Source organism: Colius striatus, chromosome 7 (genome assembly GCF_028858725.1).
Source record: "Colius striatus isolate bColStr4 chromosome 7, bColStr4.1.hap1, whole genome shotgun sequence".
Taxonomy (NCBI): Eukaryota; Metazoa; Chordata; class Aves; order Coliiformes; family Coliidae; genus Colius; species Colius striatus.
In genome coordinates, this window is record NC_084765.1 from 31,597,039 (window position 1) to 31,612,759 (window position 15,721).

The window sequence follows — 15,721 nt, forward strand, 5'->3', positions numbered from 1 at the left end:
AGATACATAGAGATACAAATTAGAGATAGCCCTACCAAACCAGATTACAAAATAAATCCAGCTGCAACTTTATTACAAGCCTTGAATTAATATTTGTTTCTTTCATAACATAGAAGCCAGACATACAAAACACAAAATTTGTGTGCTGGAGAATACAACCACGTCAGTGCTGCAGTCCTATTAAGCAACTGAAAGGGAATCACCATAGATGGACTTTTGGTTCTGTTGCATTTTTACCCTGCCTTGAATTAGTGGATCAATAAGCCAGTGTATCCTCAATGAATTACCGAGGATCTCCTAGAACAACAGAAAAGAAAACTAATTTAAAATTTGCTTTCACCCACCTATTTGTTATTTTGCTGCAAGAATATAATGTTTCTAATTTAATCAGGGCTACAGTCTGTAGTTTACAGTCATAAGCAATTTTTCCTTTTATTTCATTGGAAGAAAAAAATTAAGTAAATAAGGATCCAAATCTACTTGTACATGTATAGATATAACTATTTCAGAGCATGTACTGTTTCTCTGTGTGTCTTTTATCAAATGTGTGGTAAAAATATCTTACAATATTTTTAGCCCTTGCATTAATCAATTTACCTTTTTTTGTACACAGTATCTTAAACACACAAGTATTAAATGATCTTATATGTGAGCAGGACTGTGCCTTACATTAAAGACTATTTACAATAGCAAGTATTTTGGAAGAATCGAGATGTATGTATAGCTGTAATTCAGAGTGAATTCTAAATTGAGGAATTTGGTATTGGTAGAGTCAGGAGAGAGCTTCAGGTGACACATATGCACCACAGCAGAGACTATTTTAACCCAAAACTTGTCAAAACATATAAAAAGGCTTCTGTTAATCTTCTCATAGCACAAAAGAAGACATGTGTCTCAGAATCTATTCAGGTACTGGTCACTTTCTTATTGTTCTTTTCACCGATCAGATACCAGTGAGCCTTGAAACTGCTCCAGCTTCATTCATTACTTAAACCCTGTTGAAGATGTGTCTGTGTTTCCCCCTCTACTGTTCTTTTGGGATACAAAACTTCCAAGATCATGTTATTACTTTTTTTTTTTCCTACTTCTTTAGATACTGCTATATGACTTTCATTTTTCTCAACAAAGGAACTATTCATTTAATTATTTACTCTTTTAGCACGTTCCAGTTACTTTATGGAAACAGGAATAGAAAATACTCTTTAATTATTATTCTTTGCCTACATGAAGAACGGCTGACAAAGGTCTGTGGGCTAACATAAGTCTAGGGAAAGAATGCAAAAACTCAGGAAAGCAGAAACATGTATTTAAATAAATCTGGCCTTGAGATGGTGTGGTGAGAAATAGATCCACCTGGATTTGGAAAACAGGTGAATAAATGCACCTTGGTTTGGCCTTTAAGTTTTAAAAATTCAGTCTTAATAGTCTTAATATACCCTTCAATAAGTGGTGAAAGAGGTGAAACTAATAATGTGTTGTGGTAGTAGGAAATGGAGAAGCACACTTCCATGGAAGATTTATGTGGTACAGTAGCCAGCATGTAACAACATATATCAAGTTTGTATGGGTTGATGACAGGGCAAGTTCCATTTTGACAAAGAGGGGGCTCACCTCTCAATGACTTTGCCACCTCTGGCAGAGAAAATTGTGTTAATGAAGCAAAGAATTTTTTCCTGCTTCAGTTTGTAGGTATTCCCTGCCTGACCTCTTCACCACACGTGTGTCAAAGCAAAACAGGGTGAATGACAAATCCTTTTTGTTTGAAAAACATCCAGTCCTTTTCCTACAGTCTAACAGGGGAAGGACTGTACCTAAACAATGTGAAACAAGTACTAAAGATACTTTTCTTTGCTGAACGACCGAGCCAAGGATCAATGCAATAGTGAAAGATAAGAGCAAAAACGGAAAGGAGCAAAGTTAAGTAGTTAAAACATCACAACATAACTGCTTAGATGAGTCTCAGTGCTCTGACTGTCATAAAGTATTTGAAGTTGTTCAATATCTAATAGAAAAAGAGTCCAGAAACTACAACAGGTGTCACATGTAAAGGAGAATTCCCATGTTCAGTAAGGATGGAACTCATGCTGTAATAGCCCTATTGAGACAGAACACCATCTCCCAGAGAACTGGCAATGAGCAGTGTTTTTCAGGTGCTCTGTTAACTTTAGTATTGTGGCTCCATGTTAAATACACAAGTATTTTCTTTTCCCTTCTTCAAGATAGTTTTCTTTTTTCAGTCTGTGTTGTGAACTGTAACACAGCATTATTGAGCACTGTTGAACTGTTTAGTTTCAATATTGGAAGAAGATTATTCTGCACAGTTTTTATACTAGTTTAAAAGTACTTTGGACCTGGCAGATTTAGAGGGTGTACGGGCCTAGCTGAGACTGTTATTTTTCATTACAGCAGCTCAAAGTGTGCTGCGTTTTAGATTTGTGACCAAGACAATTCTGGTAATACACTAATATTTTCATTATTGCTGAGCAGTGCTTGCATAGCATCAAGGCATCTGTTTCTCACTCTGCCTCCCCTAGTTGTTACTTCCACCACATCAAGGAAATGACACTTGCAGGTTCAGGGCAGTGGGATGTGACTAGTCTGTGAGGCTTCCCTACATGGATATTGTACCCACTGTCCTTTATATCAGAAAGACTTTACTCACTTGGCTAGTTTGTTTGTGGTGTGTTTCACATTTAGTAACCTGTGCCATGATTTTCTCTCATCTTCTTCTTAATTTAAACAGTTTTAATCTCAACCCCCAAGTTTTCTTGCTCTTACTCTTCCTTTCCTCTTCCCCCATCGCACTGGGGGTGAGAGCTGTATGGCGTTTTGCTGCCTACTACAACACATCTGTAATAAGTTTAAAATTATCACTGGCCTTGATGTTGCTGAATTAAGTTTTTAAAAATACTGCTGGGTTTGGTGTTTTGGGTGTTGTAATATTTATGTACCTCCCGGTAAACAACAGTAAGTCAAGTATCTAAGTAAGAGGGAATTTGGTATTTTCCCCTCTGTTAAACATTTCAGTGACTGTTACAAAATATATATCTCATAAATGACATAGCTATTTAAGTAATTCAGCAAGTTGGTAAGAAGCTCTCTAGACTAAGGCCCTTTGCTTCAGAAAGGAAGCTGATTTGTATGACTAATAGATGTACTTAGAAGCTGTCTGATACCAAGTCAGCTGAAGGCAATGAGATAAACAATGTTAGTATGCACAGAACACTGTATTTCTAAGGTTTTATTCCCTCAGAAAATATATTCTTACAACTGACTTTTTTTTTCTTATCCCACAGAGGGCAATCATATCTGTGTCATTAAGTCAAATATTTGGACTTTTGAACTACTTATTTCTTATTATATGGTAGTTTTCATGGAATATTGTTTTTTTCCCCACAGCATCTTGGCAGTTTTCTGTGCTATGTATTAACTCTGTGCCCTCTCTCTGTCTAATGCTTGATGGCTTTTATGAGCAGTATTTAAGTTAGCAGCTGGAACTACTTAAAGTAACACAAACAGCTACTTTGTGATAGGCCATAAAATAACGATAAGGTTTAGCTTTGTATAACATCCAACTAGCCCTAAGTTTGAGTATATTGCTGGACATCTTTGTTGCAGTTGGATAACATTGATCTGAAGGGCAATACCATCAATTTTCTCCATCTTAACTGACGTCTGTTTAGGACTGTTCCACTACTAGGATGTTGTCCTATTTGACTTCTTCAACATTTCCTTGGGATTTTTCAGTTTTCTCTTTTCACTTCAATTTCTTTCTGTGGCACAAAACTCTGCAATATGCAGATATTACAAGAACAACATTGCAACACTGCTCAAAAGCTAGTAGTATTGCCTATGCTTTTATTTATAAAAAGCTATTATAGGGGAGGATCTTTTTGCAAGAAAACATTATGCAGTAAAACTGAAACTCAGCTCAATTCAGAGAGCTCTGCAGTTTGTTTCATAATACTGCACTCCATATTATAGCTTTGAGTGCAAGAATATGAAATGTCCAGGGGCTTGTACAGACTCTCATCTCTGGAAGTTCAGTGACAGCAAACTCTAGTGAATGTTAGCACAAGGAAGAAATTATGCTCATTTACTAGGAATTGGTAAGGAACCAAGGTAAACCAGGGATTTTGCAGAGCTGAATAAATTATTTTAAAATATTACAAACACCTTGACTGCAGAGGGTCACTGGATGATAAAGATAGGCCCACGTCCTTTAACCTTCCTGCATGCACTAGCTCTCCAGTTCAAGCAGATCAGTAAAATGCAGTGTGTGGGGAAAAGATATTTCCACAGAGTGATTTATGCTCAAGATTCTGTTGGTTTGTAAAAGTGCTGGTAGCAAAGTAGTCTCATGCATATTTTAAAAGGCTATTTCAAGTGACCAGAGACAAGAAGGCTATGAAAGATTTGTGGAGGTCAATTTTATAAAAGGAAATTAAATTGAAGGGAAATAAAACCCCTTTCCAGCAGTATTTGACTTTCCTAACCCATGTGATAGGCATAAGCAAACTTCTGACATTGTGTTCATGATGCTTAGCTATGTTTCCCTCTGTTTTCAGAGCCCTTGGACATTTCCTCATTGCCATCCCTCATTGAAGAGGTAAATTCTCTTCACAGTGCTTAGATATAAAGTCCACTGAAATTAAAGAAGAAAACAATAATCAGAAAAGCAAACTTACTGTCATGTCTTAAGTTTACATTAATCTTACCAGTATTTTAGCCAACAAACCATTTTATTTCCCTTGTGTTTTTCTAGGTATCTGCCTTCTTATTTTAACTTAGATAATTAAGAGATTTGCTATTTACAAATCTTAAGAGACCACAGAAAGCACTTCCTTAAAAGGGGAAGAAAAGCCATTGCTCTTATTTCAGATAGAAAAGTTTCTGTCAGAAAAAAACAGAAGTCAGATTGTCCTTCTGTTGTTAAGCTGATTGAAGAAAGAAGGTGAAAAAATTAAAAATGTTTAATTTTTTCCTCCTGAGGCACAGAAGTCCCATGAAAAATCACTCCCAGAGCTGAGAACTTTCTGCCAAGACTTTTACTATCAATTCCAAAAGACAGTCAGTTGTTAATGACTTAACAAGGTTAAAACTATTTTTGCTAGACTTCCTGATATTCCAAAGACATACAGACCTCAAATACAGACCTCCCCATAGCATTTGGGATACAAGTACACTTTCTCCCAGCTGCAAGTTTCACAGGCCATTGTGGGTAACTGCTCATACCGGTTTATGTGACTGTAGAAAGAGCTATACTAGATAAACTTTGGTCTTTGATCTGCTTGAGGGTAGGGAAGCTTTACAGAGAGATCTAGATAGGCTGGATGGCTGGGCCAAGGCCAACACCATGAGTTTCAATAAGGCCAAGGACCAGGTCCTGTACTTGGGCCACAACAACCCCCAGCAGCACTACAGGCTTGGGGACGAGTGACTGGAAAGATGCCAGGTAGAGAGGGACCTGGCAATGTTGGTTGAACATGAGCCAGCAGTGTGCCCAGGTGGCCAAGAAGGCCAAGGGCATACTGGCCTGGATCAGGAACAGTATTGTCAGCAGGAGCAGGCAGGTGATCATTCCCCTGGACTTGGCTTTGGTGAGGCCACACCTTGAATTCTGTGTCCAGTTTTGGGCCCCTCTCTACAAGAAGGACATTGAGGTGCTGGAGAGGATCCAGAGGCAGGTACCAAGCCAGGAAAGGATTTGGAGCACATCTCAGATGAGGAAGGGCTGAGAGATTTGGGGCTGTTCAGCCTGGAGAAAAGGCAGCTCGGGGGAGACCTTCTCACTCTCTACAACTACCTGAAAATAAGCTGTAGCCAGGCAGGAGTGGGTCTGTTCTCCCTGGTAACAAGTAATAGAACAAGAGGAAACAGCCTCAAATTGCACCAGAGGAGGTTCAGACTCCATCTGAGGAGGAATTTCTTGCCTGAAAGCATTGTCAGGCATTGGAATGGGCTGCCCAGGGAGGTGCTGGAGTCACCATCCCTGGTGGAGTTTGAGACAGGTGGATGTAGTACTTGGGGAAATGGGTTAGTGGTTGATAGGTCTGGGACAAAGGCTGGACTCAATGATCTTAAAGGTCTCTTCCAGCTGAAACAATTCTATGATTCTAAAATGATGATAATCTGAGGGAGGTTGGCCTTTACCAGGGTGGCCAGTGTCAACTGGTATAAGACTTCTGTAACAATGATTCTTCCCAGCACTGAAAAGAATTCCAGACATTTGCCTTTTGTTTATAGCTCTTTCCATAAATGATATTAATCTGAAGTAGCTTGTGAGACAGAGTACTTCAGTGTAAACCTTCAAAGGGTGATACCAGAAACAGAGCTGCACATAGGCGGCCTTGTTTGGAATTGTTTCCCTGTGCTTTTCAATGCTTGAGCCCCTTCCAGACTGTGTTCTTTAAAGAGCATTTGAATACAGAGCCTGCACAACACAGCAGGCACCAGGCAGAGAGACATTTCTTTAACTCTGCTATTCTTCCCCAGGTTGCAATTGTCACACTTCGGTACCAGGTTAATTGTACTGAATTTCAATAGAAGATTTGGGCCACATTTATGGTTATTTTGGAATGAGTTCTATTTGCTGTCAACTTTCTCAATTTGTATTTCATGCTTGTAGATGTCATCCCTTGTGCTGTACAAAACACTTTAGGTTTTTGCTTATAACTTACTATACAAATAACAGTATTACCATTTTATGGCACCTTTGATATGATGATCTAAAAACATTTCATAAACACTACTGCGCCTCATTAAGGCTGTTGAGTTTTTTAAATTCATCTGAGAGATGATTAAGCTGGGATGCAGAATACTCACATCATTTTGCTAAAAATGCCAACAATAAGCAAGCGAGAATTTGGGAATAGAACCCAGATTCTTGTTCACACTTCTGTCCAGAACTATCATTGCATAAGACTATTCTGAGACAGTGATAAGAAGTTTAACGTGCATCAGGTTCAATGCTGTTGATTTTTAACACTTAATCTCTACTATCGAAAGTCAAGCTTGAAATATATACATTCTTTTACATGAGGAAACCAGCTATAATGAATTACTTGCTTGTCACTCAATAAAATACACACAGACCTACTGTCTATCACTAGGATTTTAGTTCAGAGATGTTCAATGTCCCAATCAGTCAAACTGAATTTAATTTAGACATCTAACTCCCTCAGGCCTGGTTGGAAAATGTCAGCCTAAAATAGCATGTGCTTGAGTACAACAACCTAGAAAGGCACTTCTGATCTATATATTTGAGGTACAAACAAATGTCATAAACAGAGTGTATTGGAATAGAAACTAACCCCTTCTTTATGGAGCTGAATTGCCATTCACAGAATTAAGACAACTATAAGGACTTGCAGGAGTAATACTTCCTTTCACTTGTACAGGCCTGAAGAAAACAAGAGAAAGAGCTGCTTCACCAGGTAGTGACTAGGGATCATAGGAAAGATTAAAATAGCTACCACTGAGGTACCAGTTACAGACTGGCCCAAATGCCAAAGGCTTAGAAAGTGAGCTAATGCTCTAAACAAGAATATATATATTGGGCAACTTATGCGTCAAGAACAGAATTTGATGCTACTCAGTAACACAACCACAGAAAACAGTGATAATTCCATGATTTGCCTTTAAATAAGATCAAGTTAAATGTTTCTTAGCTTTGTTTTCAGTTAGAAAAATGGGCTACCAGATGTATATCCACAAATAATTTAGTCTGTCATTCAGCAAACGAAGTGCAGAAGTTACACATACCTCTTTCGAAGTATACCACATCAGTCACAACCTATTTCTGCTCTAAATCTTCTCTGGAAGCAAGTTAAAAATCTTTTCTAAAATGTGTTTTAATCTAAGTAAAGCATTTAACTTACCACAGAAAAAACAATGTATCCCTGAGGGCACAAGGGACAGCACATAGGAAAGAAAAAATCCCAAAGCATGTCCTTTAAAGGTGTACCTGTTTAGCAAAATTCCACAGAATTTACATGGAAAAATTCTCAGATTCTTTCACCAAACAGAAATCAATAACTTGTTTTTCATCCTGACCTCCTTTTAAAGCAGCATGACAAAAATATCCTTGTAAATATAAAGAATTCTGCGTTATCATGTTGAACTAGTGAAATAATTCAATATTCAGAAATTCTTAACTAATTCTTGTTTCCCCTAACTATTTATAAGTTTATGATTAAAAGCTAAACCTATGGATTTCTTTATTTTCCCCCATTCAAACAGTCAATTTATCCCATTTTTAACATTACATCCCATTTTTAACATTACAGCTGTATTCTGGGATAGCTAAGGTAATTACTAATGGATGCATTTTTAGCTTTTAGCTTTTGTTTAGGTGGCCAGAATATACTTCCTGAATTCTTTCAACAAAGCTGAGGGTAACGTGGAAAATAATGCTTTAAAACTGAGGCCTATTCCTATCTGTTTCTTCAAGCCTCAAAAGAAAAAATGCAAAGATCAGTACAATAGCCTGTCTGTCTTGACTTGTTAAGTCAGTAGCAGTATGTATATGGTATTTTTTTAGCTCTAGTCTTTCCATATAATACTATAATTTTCTACTCAGCTTACCATGAATAGCAGTAAAGAAATAAAGAGAAACATGGATACTAATTTGGTCTTCTTCCTCCTGCTGAATGAGTTAAATGGCACTGACATCAGGTTGTGATTGCTAGGAATTTCATCTGCAGTGCCTCTATAAGAGTTTCCTCATGTATCGGTGCTGATTGAAGTAGAACGCAATGGGTTACTCTTCAGGCTCACAGAGCTATTGCCATGAACAAGGAGATGCTCTTGTATATACAGCATAGATTTTCACATGCTAGGAGAGCACTTCCACAACGGAAAATAGTCACAACTACACATTTGCTTTGTTAGCCACAATTTGCTTCTTTTGTTACCAATAGAGACCTTCTGTATTTCAGAAAAGACATGTATTTTGCAAACATTAGCCCAGGAAATCAACAGGCTTTACAGACAAAAACTGTGACAAACACATTTGGATTACATTTAAGGGTAAGAATTACAGTATCAAAGTGAAAATCATGGAAGATAATGGCAAGCTCTCCTGTCTATTCAGAAGGCTTCAGATGAGACCATTTGCAAAAGCAAGTTAGCAGAAACACAGGAAAATATTACCTCTCTTAGTTGAATCCCAAAAAGTAAACTTTTAGTTGCTACTCTCTTTGTAATGGCTCCCTCTCTGTTAAAATTAAGAAATTCAGGTGGCAACACCTGATGTGATTTTATGTCCTCCTGTCCTGTCTTATCGAAGAGCATTTTAAGATTAGGCCACATACAGAGAAGATTTGGGTTTTGTAATAAGTAGGATTACTTTCCACCCTCTTCTGTAACAAAAATGGAAGTTAATTAGCTTCTGTAAGAGTTGATATTTTTTCCACTCTTCTCTGAGCACCAGTTCTTAAATGTTTTGCTCACTGTTTCTCTCACAAAAAGCAACTGTGCTGTGGAAAGAAGGCCCAGGAATTAGAATGGCTACTACATGGATCCTAGCCCAGAAGTAACTGAGACAGAAGGGCGCCGAGAAGTAACAGAACAGGTAAAAGGGCACACAAATACAGCATACATGAAACTTAAGCAGGTACAACCGTTAGCTTAAGAGTTGGCAATGTTATAAAGATGCTTTGCAGATAAGCAATTTATACCCTGGCAGCTCTTTTGCTGGCTGACTTTTTGTAAAGAACAAGGGTTCTTCATATCGCTAATGGGAACTTGGCACATCCAAATCATCCACAGAACTAGGGAAGCACGAAAGCAAGCGGTGGAGATAAATCCCATATTTGTAGTTGATGCTAACTGATTCCGATGGAGAATCTGACACTGGCACCTACACTCCATAACTCATGGAAAAAGCTATGCTTTTCAGCCCTGCCACCTAATACTAACCCATAGCTAACATTTCTTATTCTGTCAGCACTTCTGAGAACTTGGCTATGGTGGGAGGCAAGTACTCATCTCCATAGGGGATAACAGACTTGATATTATCTCTGCTATCTTCCCTACTTTCCTCTGCTGTGAATCATGGCTTTGTGGCAACAAGCAAGCATCAGTTACAACATCAGTGTGTGGACTAAAAGACACCAGCTTTGTGCACCTGTTCCAGGTGCCGGAATAACATCCAAGTCTGTTCATCTGCTTGGATCCAGAAATAGAATTTAACCATCACTATTTCAGCCTAAGCTGACAATAACACTCATGTCTGTGAATTGTAAAAGCTGAAGAAGTTCCTCACGTCCCCTTCTGTTGTCCTTGATAGAGTGCTAGCTAATGACTGGCAGATAACGGGGCAATAATCTCCTCAAGTGACAGAGCCCATCTGCCAGACCCCTCCTGCACTCTTAGGAATTTGGCTGGTGGTTCACTGGCACTGATAAGTGGAGGTTCCTCCTCTTTGCTCTTGCCAGCAGGAAGTTTTTCATTTAGGATACCACAAAATACTTGCTCTGCTTCAAGACAGAAGATGAGAGATTGTCACTGTTTGCTTTCCAAAATAATCTTTTTCATCTTATTCCTCTGAAAAGAAGTCCTAAAAGGGAGTCACCAGGCTACATTGTGATGGGTTTGATATCTCAACTATCAGCCACTCTTTGCAAATCATACTATATTCAGATAATTGCTAAGAAACATTCCTTTTCTTCTCCCCCAGCAACTTTTACTTATCTTGTTCTTTTTCCCTAGTGTTAAGCAACACTTAAAGAGAATTCCCATGCTTCAAATGAGGTTAATCTATTTTCAGCTACAAGTAAGCAAATCCATATTTGGTGTCACATAGAATAAGCAGCAGATCTCCAATTCAGATTTTATAATACCAGTTTAACCTATTGTTGTGTTTACTCTTAATTGAACCATGGTTCAAAATAAGATGTACAGGAATTGCAAAAGAAAAAATTGGGTTGCATTACATTTCCCTTTAAGGAATTTAAAATAACGGTTTATGTGTTATTTTCCTTATTTATTTTAAAGCAGGGAATTAGCCTGCTAGCCCTCCCCTCTTTGGTAAATTCACTATTTAAAGTAACAATCACTTAGGGGTTTGGGTTTTTTTTTTTTTTTTTTACAAACATTCCCTCCCCCAAAAAATGCAAGTAGCTTGCTGGATTTTATGAAAATGCAGTCTTACACTTCATTTCAAAAGCAGCTATAGCAGTGTAAGAGATATTGTGGCTCACTTCAACTTCAAAAAAATAATACAGAACACTATAAAAACCAATTCTTATTCACATGACATTGTTCAGAATCTTCTTCTGCAGGAAAAGGTTGTTGTTCTACACAGTAATGTGCTGTTACTGGTTTAATTTAAATTGAAAAAAATTTATCAAGTTTAATAAAAGATTTTTCCTTCAATGAGAATTGTGCCAAATATTTCACTGAAATCACTAACCTGATGCCAAGTAGCAACATCTAACAAAGACAGAACTTACAAAGCTGAACCCAAGCCACAGAAGTTGCCCGATTCAGGGTTCAAAAAATTGAGACCAGTAGTCTCTTAACATAGGCTGTTTCTGTGGACTGTTTTAACTGTCCATCCTGCATTATAACAGCAGCTGCAAGGCTAGTTTCCAGCATAGCCATTTGGAAATCCATTTCAATAGAAGCTTTTCCAGATGTAGGTTTGAGTGTGCCAAACAGTCTGGCTCTTCAGTATAAAAAGCAAATTGGAAGCTGAGACTACAGTGCTTTAGCAGTTAAGAAGCTTTAATCAATGCTCAGCTCAAAGAACCTGCCAGCTCCAAAAAATTTAATGGCTCCACTAGGCTTCATCTGGAGAGTGATACAAAAATATGTCCAAGCTTTCTTCCCTTCTGCTCCCCTACAAGTTTGTCTTTTTGCCTCCTAGTAATAGAAATTGTCTAATAATCTATATTAAGACAGAGAGATTTCCATTAAGGCTTCAGAAAATGGATTTTATACATAAGAAACACCCATTAATGCTGTATAGTATATATCTAATTATTCACTCAAAAAGGACAGATTACCAACTTTCCAACCTAATTATTTATTTACCATGCATTGAAATGGAATCTTATGAAATAAATCAGTTCTGCAAAGGTACAACTTAGCTATCAGAAAAGCATCTTTATAATATTGTAGTAGTTAGGCATTCTAGTAGAATAGGAATTCTCAACTTGAACTCTGATATTTAGCAGAGACCAATGTCTATATTACCTTACAGTTTATCAGAAGTTTTGTTGAGTACAGTCTATTCTATTCTGTTACAGGTATTGTATTGAATTATGTCAGCTGTGAAGTACTTGGGCTGTGTTTAGTGTAACACTTGCTACTGCTGAATTAGAGGAGTAGCTTAAAAGACCAAATTGAGAAAGTTACAGCTTTTCATTTAGCTCACCTAATCTGGGATTCGGACTGTTTTATTAGAGGAGGATTCACAGGGAGGGACAGACACATGCCTATTGCTGGTTTTCTGTAGAATATTTTTACAGTACCAATTTCTAGACCTTCTACTTTGTACTTTCTCTCTTACCCTCTCCAAACCACTGCAGGATCCGTACATTATACCATGAACAGTCAGTCAGATGATGAAAAACCATCTGATTTTTCAGATATAGTACCATTTATCAAGTATTTCATGTTCATCTCTCAGTTACTGCCACTCAGAAAGGTGCTTGCAAATAATTTATTTCAAGTATACTGTGTGCTGAAATTAAATCTTGACATTTACAGCTAGTGGGCTGAAAGAACTCAGATTTCCTCCCACTACAGGAACAAGATCTACCTTTGTATGAAGTATCACTAGCATTTGAAAGAGATCTCCAAAATCTACGTCTGTATCTAACTGGTAACAGCAAAAATGAAAGGTTAACGATTTCTATTATTGCATTTAAAACCAACCATAAAACTACTTATTAAAAAACTCCCAATTTCTTGTACTCTTCACTTAAAATTCAGATGAGGCAGACTCTGTGTAAGTAGCATGTTATCTCTGTCTACAGGTGTAACACCCAGCACACACTGCATTCAACAGGAAGGGATCATGTAAGTGAGAATAAATAACCTTAATCTCCCAAGAACAAGAAAGATATACATAGCTGAACATATTTGTTTTCTTTTTTTCCAGATCACCTCATGCAGTTAAAAGTGTATTTTTTTCCACAGTATTTACTTGCAGATTTAATAAATACAGTATTACAACACTAAGCCTCAATCCCCTTTCTCACCCCCAACTCTCTAAAGTCTAATCTTGTAAATCCAGATTATTCATTCCCTTTAAACATTTTTTTGGTTTGCATAAAATTGCTGTTATAAATGAGGGAAGTGAAAAACTCTGGTTTATACATTCCAAGGAAAAAACCAAAACCATGGTAGTAAAGGATACAGTAACATTAATTCTCAGTAACTTACTCATTTTCAAGGCATTCTGCCCTAGTTTTGTTTGGTAATTTAAGGACTTTAATGTCTTTTTAAAATCCTAATGCAAAATTCTAGGGCTCTGCTATAAGAACAATTTCCTTGGCCTGAAACAAAAAATAGAAACCTTTGGCCAAGCTTTCATTAAAACATCTTGCTGACCAGAACGTATTCTGCACTGTCAATGACACCTAAATAGCAACCAGTATTTATATACATGTTCACCAAAGCTATTTACAATAAATAAACTTCCCAGTAATGTGATAGCACATACAAAATTATCTTAATCTCATTCCCACCTTGGTGCACAGCACCAGAAGCAATCTTTTTATGAAAGCTGAGAGGTTTAATGAAATTAACCATGTCCTCATTGAGTTTCACTGGCACAGGGATAACTGTATTAGTCAGAGTAACAATATTTTTCAATACATCTGTATATACTAGTGGAAAATGGACGTATTTGACTATCTCTGTTTACTCCAGTGAGAGTTTAAGAAATGTGTATTGTTGAGTTATATGTTGTACTACCTTCAGTTACAAATCTCATTTGGCACCCACAATAAAAAAAAAGGATTGATAGCAATTCAAGAAACTGCTGACATATTCAGAGTGATTTTTTAATTAGATCTCTTCTTGGCTGAGCATCTTTCTGCATCTTGTTAGAATGTATGTTCCTTTGCACTTCCCAAAGATATTTAGGCACAAGAGTCACACCAGTACCTCATGGAAAAGACAGATGAGTCAAACTGTTGGAAAGTTCCCAGGGCAGCAGTTCAGACCACTAACTCTTCAGACTTTTTCCGCCACTAAATGTCAGATGTATCACTGATTTAATAGCCGTTGCCTGAAAAGATTTGATTATGTGCCACCATCACGCTTCTCGATTAAACAAAGCAGCCAGTGAAAAATAAGAAGTGAATATGTTCACAAAAAGAAGAAAATCAGTAATTCTCTTGGATAACCCCTCTGCTTAAGTGATAATAGGAAATAGGGAGAGAGGTCATACAACATCTCATCGTTTTCACAGGATGATGCAATGACATTAAGTGAAAATAAAGCCCAAATTACAAGAAAAATCAACCAACCAAAAGCATCAGTTTCCAATTATTAAGAGAATTTGCCTTTCTACAGAGTTGTATGAAATAGATGCATATCTTGCAGGAATACACTCTCAACAACACAAAGTTCAAATGAGAAAAAAATGCTGACCTGATATTAAACTACAACCTGTATCTTCCTGCCTGTTTTTAAAGGCCACAAATAAAAGCTGACAAATAAAACTCAAATAGTACAAACCAACACACTGAAGCATCAACCCACCATGACTGTCATTCTGTTGTCCCAAAGCACATCATGACTATCAGGAAATAAGGCTAGTATGTCAGGCTTCCCATTCTTAAGGAAAATGAATCAATTTGTTCCATTTCTATTCTCCATGAGGAAAGCCCAATGTCTCTTCTTAACACGAAATACTGGGGGAAAATATTTCATTGAAGATGGTTTGGTTACACAGATGAGTATAGGAATGAAATTAGAACAGGTGAGCAGGAAAACTGAAATATGAAGCAGTGTATTTAACACCAGCCCACTGTGAGTCCCATTCTTACTATTCAGAGACACACTTCAAGTTGCAGAGAAGTCAGATCTTCACCACTGAGATAAACAGCAATAATAGTACTTAACTTAGTAGATGAAGGCTGACAAATTATTTTCCTGAAAGAGGCCAGTTTGAGTGGAAACTATTTCGCTGATCTGTTAACCATCTCCAGAATATGTTGTGATTTAGTCAGTAGCTTCAGATACTGTTTTTCCCTATTTCCAATAAATTGAGACCTATATGTTCTTTCCTAGTGTATTCAAGATGGATGATCTCATACAGAAAACTCATTATGACCCATTTCTTTAGTCCACAGAAAATTAGGTTAAAAATGTTATTTTCTTCACTACAAATAAATTATGTGGTTAAAAAGAAACTTCACAGCAGAGAATGGTACTATTTTTAAAGAATACATATATTCTCTTCCATTAAAGGTTTAGATGTGCTAGAAAATGGTATAAGTTAAGACTTACCTTGGCCAAGTCCCAGGATCCAAGGAAGACTATGATGCTGGCATGAGTTCCACTTTCTGTGTTACATACTATGCCTCTCTACCTGTTGTTGAAGTCAAGAACCACTCCTTGTCGACCCAAGTGGTATGTAGTTGCAGTAAAAAAAATTCTGTGTTTTGTTATCATTTCTGTTATCAATGTGAAAGAGGTATGCCTTGGCTGGAATGAAAAATCATGTTCATTCTTTGAACTAAAATTAATTCCTCAGTCT

The 15,721-nt window shown here is 37.2% G+C and overlaps 1 protein-coding gene across 1 annotated transcript in view; it reads right to left on the bottom strand.

The window, feature by feature from the left end:
- LRRC28 (leucine rich repeat containing 28) overlaps positions 1–15,719 on the bottom strand; it is a 76,897-nt gene extending 61,178 nt beyond the window's left edge. Inside the window, exon 1 of the mRNA XM_061999821.1 lies at positions 15,472–15,719. The gene's annotated coding sequence lies outside the window, so the exon portion shown is untranslated. The remainder of the gene's footprint in view (positions 1–15,471) is intronic.
- Between the last annotated feature and the right edge of the window lie 2 nt (positions 15,720–15,721).